At 39.7% G+C, this 26,283-nt stretch overlaps 2 protein-coding genes and 1 long non-coding RNA gene across 6 annotated transcripts in view; 2 read left to right on the top strand and 1 right to left on the bottom strand.

Annotated features, from left to right (window-relative positions):
* Positions 1-26,283, top strand: part of LOC126916446 (uncharacterized) — a 106,879-nt gene that overhangs the window by 60,635 nt on the left and 19,961 nt on the right. The window lies entirely within an intron of this gene.
* Positions 1-26,283, top strand: part of LOC126916433 (A disintegrin and metalloproteinase with thrombospondin motifs 3-like) — a 110,971-nt gene that overhangs the window by 52,603 nt on the left and 32,085 nt on the right. The gene's annotated exons all lie outside the window — the stretch shown is intronic.
* The window catches only part of LOC126916461 (uncharacterized), a 29,101-nt gene that overhangs the window by 1,171 nt on the left and 1,647 nt on the right, over positions 1-26,283 (bottom strand). Inside the window, exons 4-5 of the long non-coding RNA XR_007710591.1 lie at positions 25,938-26,246; positions 22,160-23,852 (exon numbers count right to left, since the gene is read on the bottom strand). This is a non-coding gene — a long non-coding RNA (uncharacterized LOC126916461). The remainder of the gene's footprint in view (positions 1-22,159; positions 23,853-25,937; positions 26,247-26,283) is intronic.

The following is a 26,283-nucleotide window of genomic DNA, read 5'->3' on the forward strand; positions in this document are numbered from 1 at the left end:
TTCTCGAATTCTTCCAATAATTGGACAATAATGGCCGCGGGTCAAAGATTGCCGCGCCGGGTTGAACGATAATCGATACTCGGCAATTTTATCAACGAACAATACGCAAACTGTTGTTTCGCGACGGACGCTATCGATAGAGCTGACGGTCGATGACGCCACTCGAGAATCGTGCAAGGGACAGCAGTTATTTCTTTGCTATTTTTCGGATTAAAGGTTTCCATGCACTTCACCACATTCGAATTGTTAAATTGCACCGCTGTTGACGTGCTTGCGTCCTCTGCTCCCATTGCCACGCGCTCGAGCGTCGCATCGAATTTTTGTTGTTCGCTGTTATTCAAAGTCACGTCAATCACAAAGGCTTTCGGCTGCTATTTCGCGTTAATTCAATTCGAGGATCAAAAAGCGGAATAACCGTGTACCAATGGCGACATTGACGCGAACGAGGCGAGTTATTGTTCCCTCGAGTTTGCCAGTAACCTATATGTTTGTTTTATATTCGCTTCTCATCATCCTCGCTCTCCTGGGTAGCACAGAATTTCAGTTACGTTTCTCCTTGGTTTACGTCCATGGTCTACTCTTTCAACCAACGACCTTCGCGTCTCTCCTACTGAACATCTACGCTCGAAGCTTGAAACTTGAACTTCACCTTCGAACGTACCTCTAACTACTTGTACTATCGCTGCGCCTAAACTTTGACAACGTACAGACGTACAAGATGTGAAACTCAGTGTGAGAATATGCAAAAGACGTATCAACACGACGGACCACGGACAGGCCACGGAGGTCTATTACGAAACTTCAAGACACAAACGGAAGTTGTGTAATTAAAAGAAAATAGTTCGACGTATTACTACGAAGTAGCTCACTCAATTTCCTTAACACTTTGACTGACACGCCGAAATCACATGTTTCACTCAGCACGCCACGGGAATATGTTTATTGTTCCAAGCATATAATGGCAAAATGATAATAAAATGACGATGTAAGACAACATTCTTCCCCAATGGACCATTTATCTTATTGGTGGTCAGGGCAGGCCACTGTGGCGCCTTGGTAACAATTGATAGCGACGCATTGTAACAAGGCTTCGTTTATTTCAACAAACCAGTCGCATTCGTTATTTCGTCGCAAGCAAAACGTCCAGAATATATCGTTGAAACGTGTAGAAGATATTAGTAAACAGTATTTGCTCATTCTATATATAATAGTAAGGTATGTGCACACTTCTAACTTGAATTATATGATTATAAAGCAGCATTTACGATTATTTTCTAGTAATCTTAACTTAATGAAGAACGAAAAAGATTTCAATTTGAACGTTGAATCGCGAAAATTTTAAATATAATATAAATTAATATAAATCTTAAATCGCGAATTTTAAAAAGCAGGGAGGGCAGGGACACGGCGCAGCACGCGCTGGAGCTTTGTCCGGCATGGGAGCTACACAGCTACTCCCTGCGGCACGTCATAGGTGAAAGATTGACACACCCTCGGCGATTCTAGAAACGATGTTGAGAGCGAACCATAGGAATACGAGGCTGTCCGCCTCTTTTGCGAGCGAGCAGAAAGGGAGAGAAAGAAGAACTCTCACCCTTGTAGGATAACGCATGCAGGGGGATGGCGGTCAGGCGGCCCTAGAACCGCTTCATCGCCGTCCAAACGGACCCACGACTAAAACAGGGGATAACGCTAGGGGCAATGCCCCCCCCCCTCCCTAGCATCAAATTCAACAGTCGGAGAATTATTAGGATTGGCTCGAACAAGAGGACGACGGAAAAGGGTGCAACTGAAGACAATTCATGAGAGGTTCCTGGAGCACTCCTGTCGTACTCTACTGTTACCGATTATTAGCAGCAGCTAATAGTTCATGAGGATTTCTTCACGTACAAAAAGGAAAAAAAAGGTAGAAGAGTAATAAATAGCAAGAAGAAAAATACCGACTAAACAGTCGCAAATTCTTTTCATAGTTGCAACGTGAATCCCATAGAATTGGATAAAGTAAATTGATCGAAAAAATGACGAATGTTAATGTTACGCATGAACGCAACTATCCTGTTATCGGGTTCAAGAATGCGCATGGGTCGTGGCTTATTAACGCGTATATCGTCAGGCACATAGCTGTGCTGTGGTACTCCGGGGCACAAGGACCTCTGTTTTCGTGTTACCTAAGGGTAGTTACGGTACAAACGGGTCGATTGAGCGGTCGATGAGAAATTTGACCAAGTCTCTCCCTGCGGAAACGCGAGTTTGGTCGACTAGTCTGGGTCAAGGGTCGAGCGACGGATAAAATTTTCGCGTGCAAACGCAAAAATTTAATTGCGTAGATTGGTAAAACCTCGGTTCGGTAATAAATAGAGTTCGCTTAAAAATAAAGAGACCTCGTTTCAAACGAATCAATGTGCACAGTGCACGACGTCGTAGTAATGATCAGTGGCTTCTTCTTTGCAACTTGTAGCGAGTTAGACAATGAGTTTCCACTATATCTCGTTTATCTCACGAGTAACCCGCGCATCTCGCGAATTAGAAACGTAGTTTAAAGTTTCGATATGCAGTAAACCACTCGTGGCCATCAGCGACGTGTTTTTAACATTTTAGATCTTGTTTAGCAGATTCGCTTGTTTATGAGACTCTGTTGTCCTCTTTGATTTGTTCGCGCAGTATCGCCCGACGGAACGGAAATTGCAAGCTGCAAGCTGCTCTTGGCTTTATTTGCAAATTTATTCGTGCGCACATATTTCTAATTACGATTAACATCACCAAGCAAGAGCAACGCAATCGATTGTCACGCGAATCTCTTGACACGTGCGTTTTATGGCGAGAAAGAGGCAAAACCGTGTCGGCCAGTGTTACACGGTCAAGTGAATAAATATTCGCGTGTCTATTTCGTTCGTCGATGGAAAAATTTTATCAGCTCTGTAACTGATACGTTTTACGGCACGACGAACGATTTATAGCAAATTCTTAATGCTTACCATATAATTTACCAAGAGTTTATACCATCGAGTTTATAGGAGCTTGATCACCGGTCGAATATCCTGTCAAGGTATTTGATATTTCGAATTTACGTCTATATCGATAAAATCAGCAACACGGTAAAATGATACAGCAGTTGCCCTACGCGTTATTTTATATATTTCTATCAATTGCGTAGCATCGTTTTAGAAAATTACTGTAAGAAACTACTAGAATTATTTTCTGTTTATTATTTTACGTTTTTCTCTAATTTCAAACACCACGATCAAGTTGGAATAAAGTTAAATTGAAATATATCGATAAGGATTGAAATTGCATGGCATATGTCAAAAAATAGACGAAATAGATTTTCATGATCTTGATGGCGTAAAGCGTCAAGCCTAATACTAGCAATGTCAATACTAATGTCGATACCGGCAGTAAATTGATCTTGGTGGTTTAACGCACGGACAATCAAGTGCAACCGTGCAACATGCGGATTTAATCAAATTACATTAGAAAATTATGTATGTACACGAACGATACATGGCATATTTAACCCTTTGTATTGTAACTGTGTGGAGTGTGACTCGACATTAGTTTTTATCTCAGGAACTCCTTTGTCGAGTCGCACTAGACATTCTTTCAGACCCACCTTTTTTTGTGAAACGCGCGAAAAAAAAGCCAGGATTGCATCCTGGAAGTTGTTCCAAGATATACCATACACTTAAAAATTACAAGGTACGACAATAGTGTGAATAAAACTGGTATTTAAATGAATTTGTTTCTGCCTTTGTTTATTTAAATTGTCTTTTTTTTTTTAGTTAAAGTAAATTTCAGATTGAATTTAAAAGCGTTGCGAGCTGCTGGTAACGAAATTGAAATAAAATTCGGAGTGGAAAGGGTTAATATCAAAGTCACCTAAAGAAATCGAAGTAGCCGATATGATTGAAACTTAAAGAGAGCCTCTCGTTTGACAAAACAATATTTCACCACTAAGTTCTTTTCTATCAGGTAAAAGCTAATTCTCGGATTATCGAAATCCACGATTACAAATATTAATTTCGACAAACGTTCTCGAGATCGAGCCTCCGTTCATCGATTAAAATATAAACTGCGTTTATCTGAAATTGCTCGTACATACTGCGACGTAGAATTGTTTTTCAACGATGCTCGACAATTTCACTTTCAATTGTAAAAAATGTTACGCATCGAGCGGAAACACCTGACTCGAAACGATAACGTTTCATCAGAAAAATCGGAATGTTTCTATTTTTCTATGTTTCGTAGAACTGGCGTTTCTCGTTCGTCGTTTAATTCGTGTTTTGAATGATGTTGAGTTTGACGTTGACTGATCGAAGAACGAGTGGATGAATTTGTAATAGAAAAGTATACTGAAATGATTAAAGGTATAAATATAAGGTATAAATTAAAGGTATAAATATGATATAATACTGATTCAGATCCTTAATCTTTTAGTATTACTAGAAAATGGAACGACAGGGAGCACGTTCATAAATTTATGGCAAAAGAATATTACCAAAAAAGGTAAGTTTCTGGCTTTGGCTAGAGGCTACAGGGAACATAAAGAGAAATCTGTTTATTAGTTTCTTTGTTCCTAGACCTTGCAACCCAGAACATAATATACATTCAAGGGTAGGATAATATGCGCCGCTCCTTATTTGCAATATATCTGCGTAATAGCAGTCTCCAGGCCATGGATATACATAAATAAAGATGTAGAATTTTTCATGAAGTTACTTCAACAGATGAAATATACGATAAATCGCAAGTTAATAACTTCTAAAACAGCGTCTTTTTGTGTTTTTTTTTTTTTTTTTTTTTTTTTTTTAGAAGGAAAAGAAAGAAACGAAGTTATTGAATTTTGAGCTATGTTTTTATATATATTTAACGAATACAAAAAATTTCTTTTTAAAGTAAAAGAAAAATTATAACAGATTTCTAAGCCTATTTCATGGGCTGCATTTTTCAATCGGCGTGATCCTCGACTGAAACGAAGAACCAAAAAAGGATTAAATTATTATATATTTTTCTTCTCGATGGACTAAAAAAAAAGAAGGCGGAAAATAAAAAAATGTGTTTTTTAAGAAGAAAGAATAAACTTCAAGGTGCTATAAGAATTATTTAAATCAACTTTTTGACAAACTTTTTTAGTTCATCGAGAAGAAAAATATATAATAATTTAATCCTTTCTAGTTTTTCCGTTTCAGTCAAGAATTACGAGGTGAATCTTTCACGCCGACTGAAAACGATTAGAAATCTGATATAATTTTTTTGTTAACATTAAAAAAAATTTGTTGTATTCGTTAAATATATATAAAGCCACACCTCAAAATTCAATAACTTTGTTTCTTTCTTTCCCTTCTAAAAAAAAATCACAAAAAGACGCTGTTTTAGAACATTCTAATTCAGGACACCCCGTTAAATAATCATATCGTCAAAGTACGTAAGAATTTAAAGCGAGGATCAGCTTCGTGACAGAGCTCGTCTCTGCGTACGAGCGATAAGTCAGGAAAACGTTGATATTTAACTAAAAGTTATTACCGTATACGCGTAAACGTGTTCCTGTCGCATCTACTTTACGCGCTGCAACGCTAGGCGTTCTGACGCGTCATAATCTTTTAGTCGGTTAAATGTAATATCAATCGTTAGCAGAGAAACGTGAAAGCATTTCGGAGTATTTCTATGTACGAGGATTTATCGAGAAAGATATTAAAAATACATTTATCAAACAGCTTACAGCTTAAACAACTGCACACGCCTCTCTGCCTGCGTCTTTACGTAGAAAATATTTTTTCTATCCAAGAGATGTACGCAGATGTTTCCAACTGACCGTATTTTCACTGTATTAAAAGGCTCTATACTACGAAACACGTAATACTTTCTACGAAACCATTTAATAACAAAAGCGACGTAGAAACGTTCGTTCTGTTGCACAGGCGAACGATCAAAATGCGTTTCTTCCATTTCACAGTTTTTACGGGATTCAGAGAGACCGCTGCGGATGTTAAACCGCGTTCGACAAATGTGGCGGAAGACGATTTATCTAAAGTTGTCAGGAAACGAGAACAGTTTATATAATTGGTGTTCGTATAATGGAAGCTTACCAATTTTTCTCGTTACGTATCGCTCTTTGCTCGAATAATACCAGCAAACGTTCCGTTAATTGGGCGTTAATTAAAGTTTTGTTTCAATAAACGCATTTCTACTCTACTTGTATTTTTCTCGATAAATCCCGTGTACGCAGCGAACGCTGAAATGCTTTTACGTTTCCATGCTAACGGTCCATATTACCATTTAGCCGACTAATTGTCAGTGATTAATAAATTGTGATAATTGCTCGATAAAAAGCGAGTGATAAGTGAATTTATGATACGATTAATCAGCTCTTCCAGATCTCTTTGAAAGCGTGTGCCTAGAATGTGTCGCAAAAGGTAAACGGTGACGAGTATACTCGTCAAACACGGAGTACGTGTGGCTGTTATAACGTAGAATGAAATTGCAACGAAACGACTGTTTTATCTTGTAATTTTATTAATGTCGGGCTAACATTTGGCAATGGCGTAACTCGTATGATGTAACTGAGTGAGAAAACGTTGTTTATAAAGCTTAAAGTGTCGTGTATGGTAATACCGCATACAAAATGTTTTATGGAAACATCGATGGATCTCGAAGAGGAGTTTCGCGTTTTATACCTTTCGCTGAAAAGGCGGATGCTGAAATAACGTTATAATCCACATTATATGCAGGTGAGAGGTCAGTGATAAAAGATAAAATGTAAAGACACGATGGATCTGCTATATTCTACGTTCCATCGAACCACGAAATATCTTGGAGCCTTTAAAGCGTACGGAACAGAAAATTTCGTTATCGAAGCAGATGAGAATGTAACAATGTAATGGTGCAAAATTACAATACATATATGCGATATAAAAGAATAAATCTGTTCGTTTCTCACTTGTCTTTTCGACGAAATCCATTATCTTTTATTATCGTAAGTCAGCAGCTAGAATATACGATTAATTCTAAAAATAGTGCAAGTGATTTAAGCATTTAAGAGGCACATTTTCGAACAAACTGCTCGTAAAATTGTACGACGCGTAAATCTCACTTTAGAAGATCGTATATTTTACGAAACGTTTTATTGTCGGAAAAATACTTTTTAACGCGCTCGAACGCCGAACGTCGAAACGCGATACAGCGGCGATCGAAGGGAAGTTTAAAATTCACAAAACTGTGTACGATAACTGCACCTTACGTACTAATTGCAACTTTCATCACCAACAACGTTGAAGACAGTCATCCGTATCAAACTTGTTCGCAATCCAATTCTTCTTATCAATTACAACTTTTCTTTTTTTCTAAAACTGTCGCGTTTCTTTTATCCTTTTTTTTTTTTAAACTTCCTCTCGTCCTCCATCGTATACGACTTGCTGCAATTTCACAGCCACCGGCACGTACGTGCCACAGAATAAACGACTATCGTCGACGATTTTGAACAAATATTAGAAAGGAGAAAACTTAATAAAATTCGTGATGTATCAATTTGAAGCTGCCTCACCTTATCCGCCAACGTAGATGAAGCAGTAAATACACCGACGTACGGATACCGTTTGCAACCACTGGGCGTCTACATTTCTTTTCCACCCCTGTCTTTCCCATTCGCCCACACATTTTTTCCCCCGTCACGTATCTTGCACACACGCGTGCGCTATACGCACATACGGAGAATTACAGCACGCGAACCACACAAATCAGTCTCAATTACGAATTAATAAAGAAAGTCGATGTTTCCCGCGGAGATGATTCGCGAACTATATCTTCCGGGTATACGGACGTGATTTCCATTTCGAGATACGATTTGGAATGCCAAAATGAAATTAGCGTGGAGATTGCCTTGAAATTAGAGTTGATTGTGGAACAGATTGGAGTTTGTTACTGGCGACGGTTAGCAAACTGTGAGACGGATCGTAAAAAGGATTTCGTGCGGCGTATCCTCTGATTAATAGTCTTTTGAACTGTTCATTAAGACGAAACGCTGCTGGATAATGGGCGGAGAAAATTTTCTTGAAATCGGTTTTGCTCCGCAGGGGGTAGACGATCCACGGATATTTTTGACTTGGACGAATTCTACCGACATCTATGGAGGCGTCTCCTAGCGAGCGATTCGTCGTAAGGTTGTTGGGGGCAGACCAATCGGATTCAAAAACCCGAGTACGACGAATTGAAAAATTTCGAAAGCGGAACAAAACCAATTTTCATATCAATGACTGAATCTTTCTGACGATTGGAAAATTGGACGGTTTCCCGAGAATTTCGTGAGACCACGTGTATATATGTCCGCGAATCTTTTCGTCGAGTCTGAAGAATAAATGCACGAATAGAAAATTAGATAACAAACATTAGATGGAGGAAAGGCGTGGAAAACATTAAATATCTTTGCATAGACAATTTTTATCGGATTGTCGGGACGTTTTTATCGAAGTTTCAGTCCTTTTCTATTGCGATTATCTGTGTCGCGGAATGATTTACATAGAAATGAATTGAACAAAGGTGAATGTAGAATACGAAATTACCTTTTCCCCAACTTTCCAGCGTTCCCTGCAGTAATATAAAGATTCACGTTCCCTTCGTACATAAGATCGAATGTAAAACTTCTAAATAAGAAAGCCAAGCCATCTCTTTGAAATGAGAAATGGTCGATCACTTGAATCTGAATCTTAACAAATAAACATAGATGGTGGCTTCAAAGGTTATTCGATATAAAGAATCTTCGAGTTCGTCATCGAATCTACATGCAATCGCGAAAGGTTAATCGCTGTTCCACGGAGTCTTTCTCGCCCGAAACATTTTACCCGTATTTTATTATGCATCGCTTCTAATTTAACCGACTTATCGAAACAAACGAAATTTACCTATTGCGTAAACTCTCTCGAATAGGACGATGAAAAATAATTTCCAAGCCGCAGGTAGGTAACTCATTGTCGGCGCATTGAAATTCAAATTCTACGAGACACCCGTACACTGCACAGATCGTGGACAGATGGAACATTGGAGGAGACAGAAACGCGAAATTAGTCCGAAAAGTTCCGGAAAAGTTTATCCGTGGTCGTATCTCGTGCGAGTAATTCCAATCGATGCCCGGGATAAGCGTGACCCGTATTCCATACCGCCGGGTATTCATCGATGTCACTGAAATTTTCTCTCGCTTTCAACTTCTCTACGCTAGTTAATAAAGCGCGGCAATCGTTGCAGGGTATCTCTCCCACGCGTTTACGCCGAATCGCCTACAACATGAACCGATATCGCGCCTTTTTTCGTTTATTATTGCGCAGCTTCAACTACGACCTTTCCGCGACACGTATTTCAATGCTAGCGGCTGCGACAAAAGCCGCATGAAGCACGGCGAATTAAAAGCGCGTCAGAGTAACGCGGAAAACATTGTTCGTAGTTTTCGTTAAAAAATGATTTGGAAAGGAATTTTACCGTTGCAAAAACGGTGTATGTAAATGGTGGAGATAGGAACAAATGGATAATAGATTTTTTCTTTTGTAGCGCGGCCGATAATATTTAACTTTATCAGGTAAATAGAATACCCGCTCGTTCGACGAATTTTGTTTTACGATCGAGCTCCTATGACTTCAAAAACCTGCACGAGGCTGCAACAATTTTCTTTGATTCCTTTCGTTTCGCTGCCTCCTATAAGTGAAAATAAAGCTTGCTTTAACTCGAATCATCTACACGTCCGGATACGTTATTTTAGCTCCGTAACTCGAGTTTAGAACACGATCTAACCCAGCCCAGACTTCTACATGGCCAAGTTTACCTGTGCGAGTACAACTTCCATATTGCCGCTACTCTAACAAGTTGCTCTCTGCAACTCTAACTTTTCCAGCTATACGTTACGAGCCGTCAGCAACCAATCTTTCTTTCTATTGTTGGCATTGTCTGGAATAACCATAAAGATATAGAGATACAGAGTACGAGAGTCGTACGTTACCGTGTAAATGGATGCGATATGAGAATGGGAAGAGAATGCCGTGTTAGACGGATAAAGGCGCCTTTTGTCCTTGTTCAACGCTAATCTTACCAAGCCCGGTGAAACGACATAGAAAATTTTATTTAAAATTGTGCATTTGCCCTTATTCATTTCGTTCGTCTAACTTTATGCACATTCTTATATTTTTCGATTTCTCAATTTTTGTCAATACGAGAATTTACATAAAGTTGAATGAATAAAAAAAGAAGAAGAAGAAATAACGACTAATGTACAATTTTAAATGAAACTTAAACGAAACCTTCAAACTCGTCATTTGACTTTGTCAGATTTGGTAAGAGTTAGTGTTAATCAGGTACGATCGTTAATCTGTGTTACACACTTACGTATGTAGCTGCGATAACAAAACTTTCCAACGGTTTCGTCGATACAAGTATAACATCGAAGCGTAAGTGCCAATAGGCCTAACCAGTCATCGATATCCCTACAATCCCTCCGCCGAATATTTGGAAAAAGGCGTGACGAAAATGACGTTCGAAAACGAAAATACGTTTCCTTTTGTCGTCTCTCAATATCCCCACTACGCACGCGGTTGGTAGGCGTCCGCTACCGTTGCCACGTGTAAACGGTCAAGGACGAAAGGACGTTGGAAAAATAAAATTCCTTTCTTTTTGTCGCCTCTCAATATCTCCACTGCGCACACGGTTGGTAGCCGTCCGCTACCGTTGCCACGTGTAAACAGTCAAGGACGAAAGGACGTTGGAAAAATAAAATTCCTTTCTTTTTGTCGCCTCTCAATATCTCCACTGCGCACACGGTTGGTGGGCGTCCGCTACCATTGCCACGTGTAAACGGTCACGGACGAAAATGACGTTGGAAAAATAAAATTCCTTTCTTTTTGTCGCCTCTCAATATCTCCACTGCGCACACGGTTGGTGGGCGTCCGCTACCATTGCCACGTGTAAACGGTCACGGACGAAAATGACGTTGGAAAAATAAAATTCGTTTCTTTTTGTCGTCTCTCAATATCCCCACTACGCACGCGGTTGGTAGGCGTCCGCTACCGTTGCCACGTGTAAACGGTCAAGGACGAAAGGACGTTGGAAAAATAAAATTCCTTTCTTTTTGTCGCCTCTCAATATCTCCACTGCGCACACGGTTGGTAGCCGTCCGCTACCGTTGCCACGTGTAAACAGTCAAGGACGAAAGGACGTTGGAAAAATAAAATTCCTTTCTTTTTGTCGCCTCTCAATATCTCCACTGCGCACACGGTTGGTGGGCGTCCGCTACCATTGCCACGTGTAAACGGTCACGGACGAAAATGACGTTGGAAAAATAAAATTCCTTTCTTTTTGTCGCCTCTCAATATCTCCACTGCGCACACGGTTGGTGGGCGTCCGCTACCATTGCCACGTGTAAACGGTCACGGACGAAAATGACGTTGGAAAAATAAAATTCGTTTCTTTTTGTCGTCTCTCAATATCCCCACTACGCACGCGGTTGGTAGGCGTCCGCTACCGTTGCCACGTGTAAACGGTCACGGACGAAAATGACGTTGGAAAAATTAAATTCCTTTCTTTTTGTCGCCTCTCAATATCTCCACTGCGCACACGGTTGGTAGCCGTCCGCTACCGTTGCCACGTGTAAACAGTCAAGGACGAAAGGACGTTGGAAAAATAAAATTCCTTTCTTTTTGTCGCCTCTCAATATCTCCACTGCGCACACGGTTGGTGGGCGTCCGCTACCGTTGTCACGTGTAAACGGTCACGGACGCCCACCAATCGCGTGCGTAGTGGGGATATTAAAGGGCGACAAAAAGAAACGAATCGGATCAAGAAAACATTTGTTGAATCAAGAGTTGTACGTAAAGAGTCGAAAACGAGAATTGTTAATAAATATACTATTAAACATCTACATATCCTGCACCAAATAACCTCACGTATTTACCGTACGAATGTGCGTGCGTTATTAGAAGAACGCATTATATATATGTCGGAGATGAAAGAGCACCGGAGCCTTCCCTTCGGAACTTTGGGAAGACACCTAGTACCGTAATTTAGATTTCACCATAGCCGTATTAAGAAAGCCGTTGTCATTCGATCCGACTGTACTTATTCGAGATTTATGATAGTGAGCTCGGACTCGAGGCGACAACCAGTCGCCGAACGTAGTCGCGGTCAAGGGGATGAACGTTTTGTTTAACCAAGGCAGGAAGTAACTCTATACGATGGTAAACGATGGTAACGATGGTAAACGTTTCAATGGTTTCTGTCCCGTGGCTCGCCACACGCAAACTATGCTGCGAGTAAGACGATTACCAGATGTTGATGCCTCTCCACAGTACATGTTCGGCTAGCCCGAGGACCCGCTATAAATCTATTTAAGATCTATTAAGATCTATTTAACGAAAGTCCTTCAAACCGACAAACAAACTTTGTTCCAACTACGGGAAAATTGGAGAAGTCTATTTTTCTCACGAACGACGCGGCCCGATGGCGACTTTCTCTTAAGGGCGGCTAGCACCCTTCCCCTATTTCCTCCAACTAAGTAACTCCAATTTCCCTCACTTTCCGAATGAAGACTTTTCTCCGCGAATCCGATGATCTCGTGCCCTTAGACACACCCATCATAGTTTTCCTACGAGCGTCACCGTGATGGAGAGACACTCTATCGTACGATTTTAACGACGATACAAGCAATTCTACGGTACGTAGTGCTTGTTCTGTGGCGACCTGAATATAACTTAGACTTCCACGAAGTATACACGTTCGACATCCCGTTGACCGCGGATTCGTTACCGGATTACCGAGGCCATTGTCATAGCGCCGCGAGTATCTAACATTGTGATTAATTACCAACGCTGTAATACCACTCACTTGTGCCAATAAACTCTACCATTGTTACACCGCATCGATGGCCAATATCAACCAAGATTCATCCAACATCTCCACCCCCAATCCTATCGTCCAGCCGACATCAGCAGTGGGATTCGGGCCTACGTTACCCATGCAAGAGCAGGTGGCCTTCATGCGTGAGCTGTTTCTGACGCCGGCGCCAAATCCCAGGCCGGTACTCCAATCATCGCTGCCGCGTTTCAACCCCGGAATAGCGGGTACCGACGCAGCCACGTGGTACGCGACCGCCAGTGTGATTATGCGGGGGAGGTCTATACGCGATGGTGACTTATATCTCCTTTCAAGTAGTGCTCTGGAAGCTGTTGCAGCACCGTGGTTTTCGCAAATTCCGGTCAATGGTCTTACTTGGACACAATTTACCGAATATTTTCCCTCGCGTTTTGGCACCACGGGGACAATAATTCGCTCCCACCTATGGTCGAGGCGGGAAAATCTACCCATGATCGAAGCAGTTAACGCTTTCGTCCCGTATCGACTGCGTTTATCGGACAGGGAGGCCGAGCGGCTGGCATTCTCGCGTAACATCCGGACCCGGGAGCAATTCTATGAACAGATGCAGGCTTTCTCTTACGCGAGGAATGGGCTGACTTCTTCGTCAAGCGATCCACCGACGGAACCTGGAGTAAAACGAAGCAGGACATCGAACCGAGTCAGGTGCTACCACTGTGGAACTCCCGGACATAAAATTACCGAGTGCCGCAAGAGGATGCGGACCGGAGAAACGAGGACACGACGCCCAGGAGAAAGCCGACCAGGTACATCGTCCGGGGCGGTTTGCTACAAGTGCCGAGCGGAGGGCCACATCGCACCTGATTGTCCGCTATGGGCGGAGAGGAGGAGGCGACTACGACAAGGAACGTCGAGTCCATTCCTGCGTGGTGGAGGCCTCAACTGGTAAACTGGGTCACCAGGGTGAGTCGTTCTCATTTTGCTTCGATTCGGGAGCCGAATGCTCGTTAATTAAAGAATCCGTAGCCCCGAAATTTTCCGGCAGGAGAACGACCGAAATAGTAGTGATGCGAGGGATAGGGAATACATGCGTTAAGAGTACGACACAGATTTTGTCCACCGTATGTATCAACGGTTTTACACTGGAGATAACTTTTCACGTCCTCCCTGATAGTCCTCCCTAAAATATGATATCATGATTGGTCGCGAAATTCTAAGTCAAGGCTTCGACGTACATATTACGCCCGACAGCCTCGAGATTTGCAAAACGAAGACAGTTAACGCCTGTAATGAGACCCTCGAAAACGAGATCGATCTTAGCAAAGTGGACACCGAGGTACTTGGTAACGATAAAGGCCGATTGATTTCTATTCTCGAAAAGTTCAAAAATTCGTTCATTACGGGTTTCCCACGTACTCGCGTAAGTACGGGCCAGCTAGAAATACGATTAATCGACCCTAACGTCACCGTCCAAAAAAGTCCTTACAGACTTAGCGAGGAAGAGCGGAGAACCGTGCGGGAGAGAATCAGCGAACTAATTAAAGCAAACATTATAAAACCCAGTAAGTCACCATTCGCGAGCCCCGTGTTGCTCGTGAAGAAGAAGGACGGCTCAGATAGATTGTGCGTAGACTTCCGAGCGCTAAATAAAAATACGGTCGCGGATCGGTATCCCCTACCCCTTATCTCAGATCAAATTGCGAGATTACAGAAGGCAAAGTATTTTATTAGCCTGGACATGGCCAGTGGATTCAATCAAATCCCCATACATCCCAACTCGACAGAGTACACAGCGTTCGTGACACCCGACGGACAATATGAGTACGTAACGATGCCGTTCGGATTGAAAAATGCACCGTCCGTTTTTCAGAGGGCCATTTTCAACGCCTTAGGCGACCTCGCGTATTCATACGTCGTTGTTTACTTAGACGATGTCCTAATTATTGCCGACTCGATAGATCAAGCCCTAGAAAGATTGAACACCGTATTAGATACTCTTGCGAAAGCCGGATTCTCGTTCAACTTCGCGAAATGTTCTTTTTTGAAGACATCGGTACTTTACTTGGGGTATGTGATCCACAACGGAGAAGTCCGCCCGAACCCGGGTAAAATACACGCCCTAAGTTCCTTACCTGCGCCGACGACCACCATCACCCAGCTCAGGCAATTCATCGGGTTAGCTTCGTATTTCCGCAGGTTCGTCCCTAAATTCTCACAGATGATGAAACCCCTGTATGCGCTCACCTCACCTAACAAAAATATAACATGGACCGATAGACACGACAAAATAAGACAACAGGTAGTTTCCATCCTGACGGACGCGCCGGTGCTAATGATATTTGACCCCAACTACCCGATAGAACTACACACTGACGCTAGCTCGGAGGGTTATGGGGCGATTTTGACGCATAAGGTCGACGGCAAAAATAGAGTAATCGAGTACTACAGTAAAAGAACTACCCCCGCGGAATCTAGATACCATTCCTACGAACTAGAGACGTTGGCAGTCGTAAACGCCATCAAGCATTTCCGGCACTACCTACATGGACGGGAATTTCTTGTCGTTACGGATTGCAACTCGCTGAAAGCGTCGAGTAATAAAGTGCGTTTAAGCGACAGGGTCCACAGGTGGTGGGCTTACTTGCAGACTTTTACCTTCGACATCATGTATCGAGAGGGTAAAAAGATGGCCCACGTAGATTTCTTCTCGCGAAACCCCGTAGACTTAGACCACCGTAAGGTTGATAAAATCGCGGAAAAGGAAATCAATCTGGCCGAAATACCGGAAGACTGGCTGTTAGCCGAACAGCGTCGCGACCCACAAATTATAGAAATCACCCGCAAACTACGAAACGACGAGCTCGCGGAAGATGTCGCGAATACTTACGAGTTGCGTTCCGGTACCCTTTACCGCAAAGTGCAGCGGGGGGGGGGGGCAAAACCCTCTGCCTGCCCATTGTCCCGAGAGGTTTTAGATGGTCCGTTATTAACCATGTGCATCAGTCAATTATGCACTTGGGTTGGGATAAGACGCTCGAGAAACTGTACGAGTATTACTGGTTCGAAGGAATGGCAAAGTACGTTCGCAAATTCGTAGAGAACTGTCATGCTTGTAGAGTTTCGAAGGCAAGCTCGGGTAAGATACAAGCCGAACTACATCCGATACCCAAGACCAGCATACCGTGGCATACAGTGCACATGGACATAACGGGCAAGCTAAGTGGCAAGAATGACTCCAAGGAATATGCCATCGTTTTAGTAGATGCTTTCACGAAGTTTTTTATATCTGCATCATACCCGTAAGATAGACTCCCTTAATACCATCAAAGCACTCAAGTCCGCTATATTTCTATTCGGCAGTCCCTGCCGGATAATAGCAGATCAGGGAAGATGTTTCACGGGTAAAGAATTCCAAGAGTTCTGCAAAAGCAAGCAAATTAAAGTTCACTTGATAGCGACCGGTGCTAGTAGAGCCAACGGACAGGTAGAGCGTGTTATGGGTACATTGAAAAATATGTTCACGGTAGTAGAGACGACCGGGCGGCCGTGGCAAGACGCGATTGGGGAAATACAGTTGGCTTTGTACTACCGTACCACCAACCGCGTGACCAACTCGAGCCCATTAGAACTACTAATATGTAGAACGGCAAGACCTTACGATCTGTTGTTACCCGGTAACATGGAGGAAAAGGAAATCGATATCTCCAATGTAAGACGACAGGCAATAAGAGGGATAGAAACGAGTGCTAAATACGAGAAAGGCAAGTTCGACAAAGCTAAAGCTAGAGTGATTAGGTTTAACCTCGGTGATTTCGTATTACGCAAGAATGAGGAAAGGAATCAAACCAAATTAGATCCAAAATTTAGAGGTCCACTTGTAATAGCAGAAGTCTTGGAAGGGGACAGGTATATCTTAAAGACATTAGACGGTAAGCGATCGTACAAATACAGTCACGATAGGTTGAGGAAAATGCCAGATGGTCGCATCCCTGCTGAGTTGGATGTCTGTAGTGAAGGCAATAACAGTGACCATGACGATATGAGCACTTTGATCTCCGAAGATCAGTAGCACTATGCCATTAACACCCGGCAGAACGAGTTGGCACGTGTTTCGGGGCGACAGTATGATGAGGCTCAGTGAGGACATGCGATGTGACTCGCACGCTTCTCGGGGCGACAGTATGGTAAAGCTCGGTGAAACCGTGGAACGAAGCTCTATGTGCTCATACGATCTAGAAGACCGAGATCCTTTGGAGTGCGAAATCGAAAATGGTCCATCATGCCGTTACGATCCGACTAATAACCTGCAGGATGCAACTATCACCTTGAATACTAACTATAACGCTACTAATTTTCATTATCTTTTATTTCTTTGCTGCCAAACCCCCGTACAGGATTTGTTGCTATACTGGATCCTTACCTCATTCGAGCACTTAGTTAAATTGTAAATGATGTTAATCGTATCGAGTCTAATGTTGGAAAACTCAATATTTTAGTTACACCCGAGGACGTGTGATAGTCAGAATGGCCGTGTCGGAGATGAAAGAGCACCGGAGCCTTCGCCTCGGAACTTTGGGAAGACACCTAGTACCGTAATTTAGATTTCACCATAGCCGTATTAAGAAAGCCGTTGTCATTCGATCCGACTGTACTTATTCGAGGTTTATGATAGTGAGCTCGGACTCGAGGCGACAACCAGTCGCCGAACGTAGTCGCGGTCAAGGGGATGAACGTTTTGTTTAACCAAGGCAGGAAGTAACTCTATACGATGGTAAACGATGGTAACGATGGTAAACGTTTCAATGGTTTCTGTCCCGTGGCTCGCCACACGCAGACTATGCTTCGAGTAAGACGATTGCCAGATGTTGATGCCTCTTCACAGTACATGTTCGGCTAGCCCGAGGACCCGCTATAAATTTTAAGATCTATTTAACGAAAGTCCTTCAAACCGACAAACGGCTAGCACCCTTCCCCAATTTCCACCAACTAAGTAACTCCAATTTCCCTCACTTTCCGAATGAAGACTTTTCTCCACGAATCCGATGATCTCGTGCCCTTAGACACACCCATCGTAGTTTTCCTCGACAGCGTCACCGTGATGGAGAGACACACTTTCGTACGATTTTAACGACGATACAAGTAATTGTCCGGTACGTAGTGCTTGTTCTGTGGCGACCTGAATATAACTTAGACTTCCACGAAGTATACACGTTCGACATCCCGTTGACCGCGGATTCGTTACCGGACCCGAGGCCATTGTCATAGCGCCGTGAGTATCTAACATTGTGATTAATTACCAACGCTGTAATACCACTCACTTGTGCCAATAAACTCTACCATTGTTACACCGCATCGATGGCCAATATCAACCAAGATTCATCCAACACCGTGGAGGTGGCCCCAATCCTATCGTCCAGCCGACATATATATTTCGCATTTTCAGTCTTCGTCGTCGTCGATCCTTATCGTTTTAAAAGTCGTACGGTTCCAGAGCAATTGGTCGCAGTCGCAGACCTTTCGGTTAGCGAGCTCGTTAGCGACTGTCTTATGAAACTCATGGCGAAGAATGAACCTACAGTTTTAGGTCTGAATTTAGATCCCGAACGATCGGAACCACACTGAGACAGACGTCTGTCTTTCTTTGTATATTTACGAAAATAAGATCATCAAGTAGTCAAACAATTTGATGCTCGGATCTCGATAATTACGAACAACTACATTTCTGTTCTGTTAACCGATGTGAGTGTTCCATATTTTACCTTTTCTGCGATGTCGATTCGATATTAAGAATTTATTTATAACGTTAGAGGTATAAGGCTAACACTTAGATGGAGCGTAATTACAAGAATCTTTTACGTATCGCAACTGAGGGTAAAATAACAAAAAAAGAATAAAATAAAAGAATAATAAAAATAAGGTTTTGCGTGTGTGTGTGTATGATTAAGCGAGAATGCAAGGCAAGAGGGAGGATAATTATTGTAAATCGAGTTTATGGCCAGCAGTCTGAACATAAAGTATACTACGTTGCAAGCTACGTATGCGAGTGAACGTAAAAACTATATTACTACCGTTACGTTACAAGGCACACGGACGAGCTTGTTAGTTAGGATAAGTTAGGATAAAAAGATTAGAAAATAAAACCAAGCACGCTGTAATGGTATTTCGCGACGTATTTTATTCTGTAACGTTATATCTGGTATGGTTATACCTTTCGATAAAAATCACAGATAATAAACCGAGTCTCCGTTTCAGTTGTAAGAAAATAAATTTCATTTTGTATTATGTGACGTTGCACTTTGTACAGCAAATCCGTGTTGCGTGAACAACGAAATAAGCGTAACCCGTATCATCGGTTGACACAGCCAACATAGTTAAGGTAAACCAATTAAGGCAACGAGTTAGTAAAACGATTACCCTTCACGTTTTCTCCACGTTATAATCGTGTACGATCCGCCTACCATGAGAAAGGTTATTTGGCAATAGACAAAAAATAGTAAAAAGTCATGTAACAACAATAGCAAGAATCCGATATTAACCGGTTAACCGAGTCATTAATACCGTTGATTTTTATGCATTTCTAAATAATTTGTAGATATTATTCTAAATATCCATGGAACTATCGATTAAAAAATTATTATTCACGAGAATATAAGAAACAAAGATTATTAAAGTTATTTTATCTGGTATTACATGCGTGTAATTCGCGACTCAACAACTTTATTTAATTATTTTGCTAAATTGATTCCTCGTCTGCTATATTTGCAGAAAGATATTTCTGTTGCGTCAAATACGTTTCCATTTTATATTATCTTCCACAGAGGTACTACATACGTATTATCTTTCTGTCTACCTTAACTTCAATTTTATTAACTCGTCGCTTGTTGACTTTGTCAAATGTCCTTTGTTTACTTTGAAGTTGCGAAGCACGGAAAGCTTCCTAGGTACGTGTCCCACTCAGTCTAATAAAAAACGTTCAGGTGCACGAAAAAGAAAAACGCAAAGTTCAAACGCACGCTAATAGATGGCTATATTTAAAAAATTACTCATATTAAATATATTAAGGGCTAAGTGACTTCAATTTTATTAGCTCGTTTCCTGCTGTCTTTAATGTTGCGAAACACGAAAAACCTTCCTATCGCTCTCATCTAATAATAAGCATTTGGGTGCACGAAAAAAGAAGAAGATTCAAGCCAGGATCAACGGAAAGTTCTACTTAAAAAATCAAATATGAAGAATCGAAAAACTTTTATTCATCTCCGATAATATCGACCCCGAGATGTATCTTGTTAAGATTATCCTCCTTCGAAGATTAAACGCTTCATGGCTATATAAAATGGTAACGAGTAGCGCCCTCTCCTAAAGTATTTAAAAAACAGGAGTAGGTCAGTGTGAAATTAAATGGCTGGAATTTTCAGCGATTTCCATAGACAGTGTCTTTGAAATACCTAATTCTCGCTGTTTCACGTATAAGCGAAATAGCGCTCAGCTTTCCAGCAAAAAGCAAATAGCTATATTCTGTAGTATTTGAAGCATCAACTGGCGAACAAATCCGAGAGGAAAAGTTTCGTGAAATTTACATCTTGAATTTCGTTATTTCATTTAACGCAGAGGGATTGGCGTCCGCTACGATCGATACGTTGGCAGATTTGCCTGCGGTTTCTAGCGATTGTCGCGACGATTCTAATTGAGTTTTGCGAAAGAAATGAAATTAAACGTTGGTCGTTAATCGATGGCTGGAAAATAAAATGGATTGCCATGATTCGTCGTATCCCCCGCCTTTTGTTTCTTTCTCATCTTTCGCGTTTCACTGTCTTCGCCAATTACTATATAGAGCCGTACTTTTCTGCTGGCAACTTCAGTTTACGAGATTAAACATTAGCTGGTCCCGTTTCGTTTGATAAAACTGACATCTCATATACGACCTGAGGCATTCTACGAGCTTGGCGCAGGTTTAATAGAAATGTTCGGTAAATATGGACAGAGATAGCGAATGTTACCTGTATAAACATTCACTCTGATCGAAAACTAAAAAATCTGGAATTTTCTGCTCTTGTGCTGAATTACAGTGGTTCGCGAAAATATTTGAATATCCCTGCAAACTCCTTGTGGACATATTATTAAGAATATCTTGATATCCTATCGATACTGTGACAAGATTAACGTATTATTACAATTTCAAACGAGTATGACAATGTATGTAAGAGTCGCAGGACATTTACTGCGATTAATTGTATGTTTGAGACTACTACTAATGTTGTATACTAATTTTTCGTTAAGCATATGTTTGCAATAAATGCCTTGCAACCTCTATATATATATCGAATTGGTTTCAAATTTTCCATAATGTATTAATGTATTAATAACAAGAGTTCTGTAGAATCGGAGAAATAGTCTCATTCATTTCATAGTCAATTCATTTTAAAAATTAGCGAGAATACGAGTACGTAATAGGAACTTTAATAATTCCAGAATCCCATAGGCAAGTAAAAAGAAATAATTTAATTGAATTTGCTTTAGTTCAACTTTATTTCTATTTCTTATTTAATGCAATTCTATTTTATTTAATTTTAATTTCCATGTTTCTTTCATTTTATTAATAATTTAATATAATCCTAACTCAATAACATAAATCATATAAAGAAGGATATATAAATAAATCGGTACAATACGATGCAAGCTAAATTTATGTACCAAAATTTTGACCACACCTTATAGATACGATAACTAATTGGAAATTAAGTAAAAACTACTTGTAATAACCCGCATTGCTTGTCGGGTTGGAGGAGATATTCAATCAACAAATAATTTCGCTACGTTCGAAATCTTCTCGCTCCTTAATCAATCACTAAATAACTAAATCGTTTTAAATTAGTTAAACCTTCAGTGTTCTATTTTCCTATTCACTAAACGACATTTTTAAGTATATCAATATTATACCAATATGTAGAAGTTTATATTTCCAAAATACCTGTCTTTAAAAGTAAAATAATAGCAAACAAGGCAGTAAATAAAGTAAACGATCGTATTGCTCAACAGTCTTAACAAATAAAGCAACGATGCTAAAAGTAACAAAAATTGCTCCATAGCATATGTCCTCACAATTAAATTACGAATTAAAAAGGAGAATAGGAGTAAAATTAACAAATCGAATGTAAGCAAATGAAAGAATCATTCTGTATTATGTTTCCCTCGCTACTGGCGGGATATTCAAACTTTTAATAATGACAGCGTCTCTTCAATCAAGAAATCACACATGCAAAAACTTTTACCTCGTAATAACGGTATTATTATACCATCGAATAAGTAAAAAATTAACACTCACCAAGAAAACGGTATAAGCAACGAAGATTTACAGCTTGGCCTTCGCGAGACAATAGTGGTGGTTGGCGCCAGACAAGTGGTCGAGAAGAGTATGCCCTACTGCACAGTCATAGGCATAGATCGTGCACCCGAATTGTCCCGTCTGTCGATGGATATTACCTGCAACGACCTCCGTGATACATTTCTTGCGCTACGCGAATAGGTGCACATGTTTGCGTGCCACTTAAAATCGCGTACGCACGAAACAGCTCGAGAATTATCCACGAATTCTACGAATTCGCAGTTACTAATCGCTTACCAAACGTCGATTATGTCGTTAGCGCTTGAAAAGACATTCGAATGTAATTGTTGCAAAAGATAAAAGAGCTTTGTAAAATAGACGATCCAATTCCTATCGCGTTCACAGTCGAAGTGGTACTGTGAGGCTCGTTGCGACCCGGCGTCCCCTTCTACGATCGACCCCCGAGCTCAATAGCCAATCAGCGTTACGCATTCTCCAACGTTCAAAATCCTTCCGTTGGATCCACGGACGGCCGATGTCAGTTATGCGAGGGGGTGGAAAGCACTTTTGGCGGTATCACATGTTGCTTCGCTGTAAACATGGACGATCTGGATTTGATTCAATTATCCAAAGCGAGAGAAACGGTGTTTGAGTGGTGGCGCGAAAATTACCGATTTCGTTGCGCATATTGACAAAGTTATGACGAGGGATCTGGTATGGTATGTACTATATAGCTTTTCTCGCGGGCTATGTTTCTTTATATTGTATATCGAAGTACGCACCTAACGTTTCAAGAGAAGCTTTGCATGCCTTGTATAACTTGAACTGTAGTTTAGATTTACAACTTTACTTTAGTCTTTATGTTTTCTTACTTTTCGAGAGGTAATCTGCGATACTTGTAAATAGATACTACATATATATGTACGTTAACTTGTAATGTGTAATATTCCTGTTTGGTTAGGTCTATATTTTCTAATGTGACAAATATGTGTATGGTGGCCATCTTGTACAAGTAAACTGATATTATTAGCGTAATTTTACAAATTACAAGTCATAAATTATTCCTTTTTCCAAACAAGGAAATATACGAGGAAAAATAGAACAGATTCTTACGATTATTTTTGTGAACTTTTGTAATATACGAATTAGCATTTTTTTTTTTTTTTTTTTTTTTTTTATTACATTTGAAAAAATCATGTATTCAAGTATTCATGAGAAAGGGGAGACAGAAAAGAAATGCAAAGATGGAAAGTTTCGAATATGTAAAACGTAGTGAAATCCGTAAATGATTTCATAACTGCTCTTGAACATTTCTTACAAACAAACGAGTCATCTCATACTTTCCTACAGGAGAAGTACATATTAATCAGAAAAAATTCCATTGATGTTGTCTATGAATGCTTATGCATCCAGCGAAGTCTGTGATTATTTTCTTTATCTGGAAACATACGTTATAGTTTTGAAGGTTATTTGTACATTATTTGTTCACAATCGTTATAAAAAGACCGGAAATGTATTCAGGTCACGCACATGCTTTACTGCTTTATACGTACCATCGATGTTAAAAAACAACTCGTACCGAAAGGATTAATATAATTTTTATTTAAATTTTTTATTTCATATTCATAGACGAAAACTGTGTTGTGTTGTTTGTCCGCAAATATGTAAAACGATTCCATTATATTATAAAGTTCTGAAAATCGATAGTTTTCGTTATACATTTCGTTAGTTAAAATAGTTAAATGACTTTCCAGAAACAAGTCATGCTTCATGGACATTTTGAGCTTAGTTAGCGTAAAAGTTAAACCTTGTTCTGTAATTAGTTAAGTTACATGAAATTAAACGGATTTCAAGTAGCTGGTATGTAAATGATACTTAAACTAACATGTAATGCTTAAATCGTAAAATAAATATACATATAAAATCAGTTAAATTTAGGGAATCAATATCGATAAACGCGAAACTATAAATAACATCGTTAAGTCAAAGGTTATTTGAAAGAATTTCAATTTCACTTCAAACTTGAAAGGATATTTCAGATCAAGTAAATAACAAATTTATACCGGTATAGTGATCTCATGTTTCTTGAATTCAAACAATTTGTGTAATCGGTACGAGAATGTATGCAATATGGGATATTAAAGAGAATCGCATTAGGCATTATTGCACCATGTACGTCATAAATCGTCGATGAAAGCTCTGAAGTGGACAAAAAAGTTTATAGCTTCGATAAATAAACTGTTCTTTGTAAATGATAGGTTAAAAAGCAGGTAATCAGCATTAATATCAATAGGATATTCCATCGAATAATTTTAAGGATCTTTGTATTTTAACATATCCTTTAGATAAAAGATAATTGTTAGTTTTATAACGAAGAATCCACAAGTGTTTCCACAGTAACAAAGTAATTAACGTTTCCTTAAGGGACTAATTCTTGTTACAGATTTCTTTCACCTTCATCTTTGAAACTATTCATAAATTATATTTATATCTTTCAAAAAATCACATCCTAATCCTTAATAATGCTCACAGTTTTGTAGTATTTAATATCTTTTGATTTATTCGAGATTTCTTCAAATCTAATACAGAATTCAAAATGTTTCACGTATTTATTATAGTCTATAGATTATGCTTACAGACTTGGTTCATGTATGTACGTATGTGTATTATACATTATTGTATTTAAGAATTTATATGATCGTCCCATGAAATACCTCTAGTCTGTAGGAAACAGTCTGTTGCTACTATGGTTTAGATGAAAGAATATTATGACATGTCGTTTAACTGTATGATACCATCTATTAATGTACCAACGATGACTTTAATGACAGTCTAATAGATATTGCGCTACAACTTTGATCGACGTGACTTATTTCTATGATGCACTTCGACAAGCTGATTTCAGCCAAATCAAGTCAAACGAAGTTTCTTATGTTTAATATTCATATAAACTTACTATGCATGTACGTAGTTTGTTTCAATAGCATCTACGTACTTTAAGAAACTAGTTGATGACGTTGTTTCAATAACACAATCATAGTGGTTTTTAGAATAATCATGATTCGAACGCAGACTATTAGGGGATGATATGTTTTAAGAACAAAAATTATAGTTTTCCCTTCTAAAACATGAGATTGAGATTGAAATAATTTTGAAAGAAGAGCGAAATAATTTTAATTCTTTAACCATTTAACTCTACCTTAATAACAAAATACAAGAACGTGTTAAGTATACATTATTACTAATTTAATTATTTATATCACTAATAAACAATATTCTTAATTCGCAATTCTTATATCATTGAACTATACTATTAATGAAATGATTTTATATAACTTGCAATTCAATGGAATAAAAACATGAATGAAATATTTAAACATACCTACGTACATAGATTTCCAATAATTTTACGTAACTTTATGAATTAACACGTTACAATATATTTTGCATATATATACGGTATATATCTGTTACATTTATCAAAAATGATTCTTGTTCAATTACATTCGCCACTTATATCGCGGAAGCGTAATGAAAAATATTTTACGTATTGTTTCTCGTTTTTATCGTAAATTGAGCACGTTCCCATTTCTTGCCATAAGAAATAATGGATAATCGATAACAACAGCGTAACGAAAGTAAAAATTATTGTTCATTCACGTTTTGAACGTAATTTTATCAGCTGTACTTTTTCAGCTACTTTGATTTTACTTAATTTCAAAGAACATATTTAAATAATAGCTGGCTTAACGTATGAAATATAACGTCGAAACATTACCGCGACTGTCTTGAACAGATTTCCGCCTGTAGATGACTTTAAACGTTTCCGTATCTCGTAATTTGCGAGAAACGAATCTCATACATTTCTACGAGACCTTGCTCTGTCCATCTTGCAGTTCCTTCCTTGATTGACTTTCAAATTTCCCCCTGGATTCTAGGCTGTTTCTGTCATATAGAGTGAAGAGTTCGCTGGCCCTCGAAGCAAAGAAACAAGCACATAGAAAGTCTGCCTTTGGGGTTGGAAGTAAGCATAATTTACGATACGATGATCTAATCCCTTCATCACGCTTGGAATATACATGGTTGCCTGTAAAAGGACGCAGTTTTATATTCTCTTATATATT

Source organism: Bombus affinis, chromosome 5 (genome assembly GCF_024516045.1).
Source record: "Bombus affinis isolate iyBomAffi1 chromosome 5, iyBomAffi1.2, whole genome shotgun sequence".
Taxonomy (NCBI): domain Eukaryota; kingdom Metazoa; phylum Arthropoda; class Insecta; order Hymenoptera; family Apidae; genus Bombus; species Bombus affinis.